Raw genomic sequence first — 5,624 nt, 5'->3', positions numbered from 1 at the left:
TATGTCCATCAGGGATATTGGCCTGTAATCTCTTTCTTTGTGGTGTCTTCTTCTGGTTTTAGAATTAGACTAATGCTGGCCTCATGAAAAGAGCTTGGAAGTATTCTTTCTTCTTGAAATTTTTGGAACAGTTTGAGGAGTATAGGTGTTAGTTCCTCTTTGAATATTTGGTAAAACTCCCCTATGAAGCTCCGGCAGCGGAGGCACCTGCTGTGACCCCAACCCTCTGCCCCCGGACAAGACTGGCAGCACAGTCCCCCGCCTGTTACTGTTGTCGGGAGAGAGAGCCTGTGCTTCAATGAGATATAGGGCCTCACTGGAGACATTCAAGCAAAAATTGGACAACTACTTTTCCAGAACAGAAAGGAAACTCGTGCATCAGAAAAGGTAACTAATAAAGGTACCAAAAGAATATGGCTGCACAAATTCCAGAACCTGAAAATAAAACAGTTTAAAGAACTTACAGAAACCTGCTTTTTGGACTGTGTTAAACACTTCACAACAAGAGAAGTAAAACCTGAAGAGACCGCCTGTTCAGAACATTGCTTACAGAAATATTTAAAAATGACGCAAAGGAATATCATATTCAGCAGAATGAAGCCCTGGCATCCAAAGCAGGACTCCTTGGCCAGCCACCATAGAGACATCCTGATGGGTGGACTTTCCCTGAAAGGCTGCCAATAGCTTTTCACTGGAAGTGAGGATTCATCTGATAGAATCCCCTGAAAGCAGTAGCCACCATGTTTACCATCTGTCATGACTGTGGCAAATGGAAACCACTGGAGAAACAAAATTGCTATTTACCAGGGATAATCAAAATAGAAGGTCTTATTGTCCAATCAAAATAGTAAGATGCAACATTTGTTGAGTCTTTATGATTCAGGAGCTTAGTCACTTGATTAGAAAAATAAACCATTGTTTCTTTAATTGTGACTATTAATTTTAAAGCAAAATATGTGTTCAATCATGAATGAGATAGAAAAATTTTATTTCTAAAAGTTAAATAAATGGCCCTGACCAGTTTGGCTCAGTGGCTAGAGCGTCAGCCTGTGGACTGAAGAGTCCCAGGTTCGATTCCGGTCAAGGGCATGTACCTTGGTTGTGGTTACATCCCCAGTAGGGAGTGTGCAGGAGGCAGCTGATCGATGTTTCTCTCTCATGGCTGTTTCTAGCTCTCTATCCCTCTCCCGTCCTCTCTGTAAAAAATCAGTAAAATATATATATATTTTTAAAGTTAAATAAATGCAAATATCACTGTGCAAACAAACAAACCAAAAAAAAAAAAAAAAGAAAAAAGAAAAAAACAACAACTTCCCCATGAAGCCATCTAGATCAGGGTTTTTGTTTGCTGGGAGTTTTTTTAAATTTCTGCTTCTATTTCATTAGTTGTTATTTGCCTATTCAGGTTTTCTGATTCCTCCTGATTCAGTTTTGGTAGAGTGTATTTTTTTCAGGAATTTTCCCATTTCATCTATATTGTCCAGCTTGTTGGCATATAGTTTTTCATTTTTTTTTTTTTTACAATCCTTTGCATTTCTGTGGTTTCAGATGTTACATCACCATTTTCATTTCTGATTCTATTTATTTATGTCCTCTCTCTGTTTCTTGAAGAGTCTGGCTTAAGGTTTATCAATGTTGTTTACCTTTTCAAAGAACCAGCTCTTGGTTTTATTGATTTTTTTTGTATTGTTTTTTCAGTCTCTATTTCATTTATTTCTGCTCTAATCTTTATCATTTCCTTCCTTGAACTTACTCTAGGCTTTTCTTGTTGTTCTCTTTCTAATTCTTTAAGTTGTAGGGTTAAATAGTTTATTATTAATTTTTCTTATTTTTTGAGGTAGGTCTGTAGTGTTATGTACCCTCTCAGGACTGCTTTTGCTGTGTCTCAGATTTGGGGTTGTTGTGTGTTCATTATCATTTGTTTCCAGGAATTTTCTGATTTCTTTGTTGATCTCATTGGTAATGTATTTATTGTTTAATAACATGCTATTTAGCCTCCATGTGTTTTAATGTTTTTATTGTAGTTGACTTCTAATTTCATTCCACTGTGATCTGAGAAAATTCTTGATATTATTTCAATCTTCTTGAACTTGTAGAGACTTGCTTTGTGTCCTAACATGTGGTCTATCTTTGTGCACTAGAGAAGAATGTATATTCTGCAGCTTTGGTGTGAAATGTTCTATAAATGCCAATTAAATCCACCTGATCCAGTGTGTCCTTTAGGGCCACTGTTTCCTTATTAATTTTTTGTCTGGAAGATCAATCCAGTGAAGTCAGAGGGTTGTTAAAGTCCCCTACCATGACTGCATTGTTGTTGATCTCTCCTTTAAAGTCCTCTAGAAAATTTTAAATATATTGGGTGCAAATATGTTTACACGGTTATATCCTCTTGTTGGATCGATCCCTTTAGTATTATATAATGACCTTTTTAAAAAATATATTTTTTATTGATTTCAGGGAGGAAGGGAGAGGGAGAGAGAGAAAGAAATATCAATGATGAGAATCATTAATTGGCTGTCTCCTGCATGCCCCACACTGGGGATTGAGCCCACCATCCCCAAAACCATGTGCCCTTGACCAGAATCGAACCTGGGACCCTTTAGTCCACAGGCCAATGCTCTATCCTCTGAGCCAAACCATCTAGGGCATATAGTGACCTTGATTGTCTCTTGTGATGGCCTTCATTTTTAAGTCCATTTTGTCATATATCAATATTGAAACCCCAGCTCTTTTATTTCATTTCCATTTGTATGGAAACTTTTTCTATCCCTTCACTCTCATCCTGTGTGAGTCTTTTGTCCTGAGGTAGGTCTCTTGTAGACAGCATATATATGGGTCATGATTTCTTATCCATTCAGCTACCCTATGTCTTTTGATTGATGCATTTAATCCATTTACATTTAAGATTATTATTGCCATTTTTATTCTGTATGCCTCCGTTTCTCTCTCCATTTCTTCTTCTCATTACAGCAGTCCCTTTAACATTTCCTGCAATGCTGGTTTGGTGGTGATAAATTCCTTTAGCTTTTTTGTTTGTCTGGAAAGCTCTTTATTTCACCATCTATTTTGAATGATAGCCTTGCTGGATATAGTAATCTTCGGTTCAGATCCTTGCTTTTTATTCCCTTGAATACTTCATGCCATTTCTTCTGGCCTATAGAGTTTCTAATGTGAAATCAGCTGACAGCCTTATGACAGCTCCATTGTAGGTAACAAATTGCTTTTCTCTTGCTGACTTTAAGATTCTCTGTCTTTAATTTTTGGCATTTTAAGTATGATATGTCTGGGCATGGGTCTGTTTCAGTTTTTCTTGCTTGGAACTCTCTGTGCCTCCTGGACTTGTGTGATTTTTTCTTTCATCAGGTTAGGGAAGTTTTCTGCCATTATTTCTTCAAACAGTTCTCAATTCCTTACTTTTTTCTCTGTCTGGCACTCTTATTATTTGAATATTGTTATATTTCATGTTGTTCCACAGCTCCCTTAAACTGTCCTCCTGTTTTGTAATTGTTTTTTCTTTTTGGTTCTCTGATTAATTTTTTTTCTACCCTGTCTTCTAATTCACTGATCCGATCTTTGGCTTCCCCTAATCTGTTGTGTATTCCTTCCAATGTGTTCTCCCCCTCCCTCCCCCATGTGTTCTTTATTAGTTCTAAGTCATTCTTTATTTCATAGTTACTATGAAATAGTAACTCATGCTGTTGAACATTGCTGGGGTCCAACCCCAGCAGGTCCAGGGGTCCCCAAAGGTGTGGACGGAGTCGGCGAAGAAGGAATGACACGGAGACAGCATTCAGTTGATCAGAAGCCTAGCCAGGATCTCCAGCCAAGTTCTGGTTCGGTTCTCTCACTAGGTTCTCCAGCCAGGTTCTCCAGGTTCTCCAGCCAAGGTTCTCCAGCCAAGTTCTGTCACCAGGTTCTCTAGCCATGGACCACACCAGGTTCTAGTCAGGTTCTCTTGCCATGTTCTATCCAGGTTCTGTAGCCAGGTTCTGTCTCTAGGTTCTTTGGCCAGTTTCTGTCCAGGATCTTTTGCCATGTTCTCTCGCTAGGTTCTGTCTCTAGTTTCTGTCCAGGATCTTTTGCCATGTTCTCTCCAGCGAAGTTCTGTCTCTAGGTTCTGTGTCTAGGTTCTGTGTCCTGTTGTTTTGTTACATCTGTATTTATACCAGTTGATTCCAATCCTATCAATCTCTATTCCAAAGGTTAGGGCGTTTCTTATCTCCATTCCAGGGAGTAAAGATTATGTAGCTTAAGCATGCTTGTTCATAGTTAAAGTGATTAATTACCCGCCTGGCACTTAGTTAAGGGGTTTTATTCCCTCCCTAACTTCAGGGGAAAATCCCTACCTGGGGAAACAACCTTTCTCAGAGAGGTGACCTTGGTTAAAACACACAGCGCCAAGAAGGTGAGCAAACATATTAAGAACCGTATGCCATATATGCCAGGTCCCTTGAAACAGCAAGGATGGACCGGCTCCCGGCAGAACATCTTTAACATCATTATTCTGAATGCTGTGTCAGATAAATTTCTTATCTCCATTTTGTTTATCTCTTCTTCTGGAGAAATCTCTTATTCTTTCTTTCTTTCTTTCTTTTTTGTCTCCCCATTTTGGTTGCCTTTTTGGGTTTGTGTCTATGTATTTGGTAGCTCTGCTATGACTCCCCATCTCTACTGCAAGACAATGTCAGACTCTTTTTCTGATTGGCCCTGAGTACCCTGTTTGGAGCTATCAGCAATCCACAGCTTGTGACTCCCTCTGCTGGGGCTGAGTGTCTTTGGAAAGAACCAAGATGTGCACTAGGATCTGCTTTTCCTAGCCCCAGGCCCATAAGGAGATCAGGCAAAGACTCAAAGCCTCCAGAGATCTACCTCTGCCTTCAGTCTGATTTTATCCAGGCTTGATTAGCCTCAGACTATTGACCACAGGGTGGAGCTTGAGGTCTTCCAACAGGGTGGGGCAAGTGCCTTTTCCCCAAGCAAAAAGTGCCTGAATAGCAAAGGTCCATGGAGAAAGATGTCCTCCACAGTGTGAGGGAATGACTCAGCACAGGATTCTGGGGTGGCTGTTCTCCAAGCTCCAACCCCAGAGCCACTAGCCCTAGACCAGTGATGGCGAACCTTTTGAGCTCAGCATGTTGGCATTTTGAAAAACTCTAACTTAACTCTGCTGCCGTGTCACATATAGAATTTTTTTGATATTTGCAACCATAGTAAAACAAAGATTTATATTTTTTACATTTATTTTATATATTTAAATGCCATTTAACAAAGAAAAATCAACCAAAAAAATGAGTTCGCGTGTCACCTCTGACACTCGTGTCATAGGTTCGCCATCACTGCCCTAGACTCTCCTCACACAGCTCCAGTCCACTCTGCCCTCCCTCTGCCAGAGCCCAAGGTGAGCGGCTGCACACAAAATTTTGCATGTTGACCCTTTAAGAGGGTGCCTGCATTTCCAGCCATCTCTAGCTGGCAGATAGCAACAGTGCTGCTTTTTACAGCCATATGACCTGTGGCCACCTTTCTCAGTTCCAGTTCTGTGGGCTGGGGAGCCCAGCTTGGGGTTTAGACCCCAGGGTTCTCAGCAGGAACCCCTCACAGCTAAGACTTCCTACCAGTCTCTA

The 5,624-nt window shown here is 40.3% G+C and overlaps 1 pseudogene; it reads left to right on the top strand.

Moving 5' to 3' along the window:
- The first annotated feature begins 261 nt into the window (after positions 1-261).
- On the top strand, positions 262-975 carry LOC132226277 (mitochondrial import inner membrane translocase subunit Tim9-like; annotated as a pseudogene).
- The last annotated feature ends 4,649 nt before the right edge of the window (positions 976-5,624 follow it).

Source organism: Myotis daubentonii, chromosome 1, assembly GCF_963259705.1.
Source record: "Myotis daubentonii chromosome 1, mMyoDau2.1, whole genome shotgun sequence".
NCBI classification, from domain to species: Eukaryota; Metazoa; Chordata; class Mammalia; order Chiroptera; family Vespertilionidae; genus Myotis; species Myotis daubentonii.
Note: the sequence above shows the minus strand (reverse complement) of the source record. Positions and strands in the feature narration are given on the sequence as shown.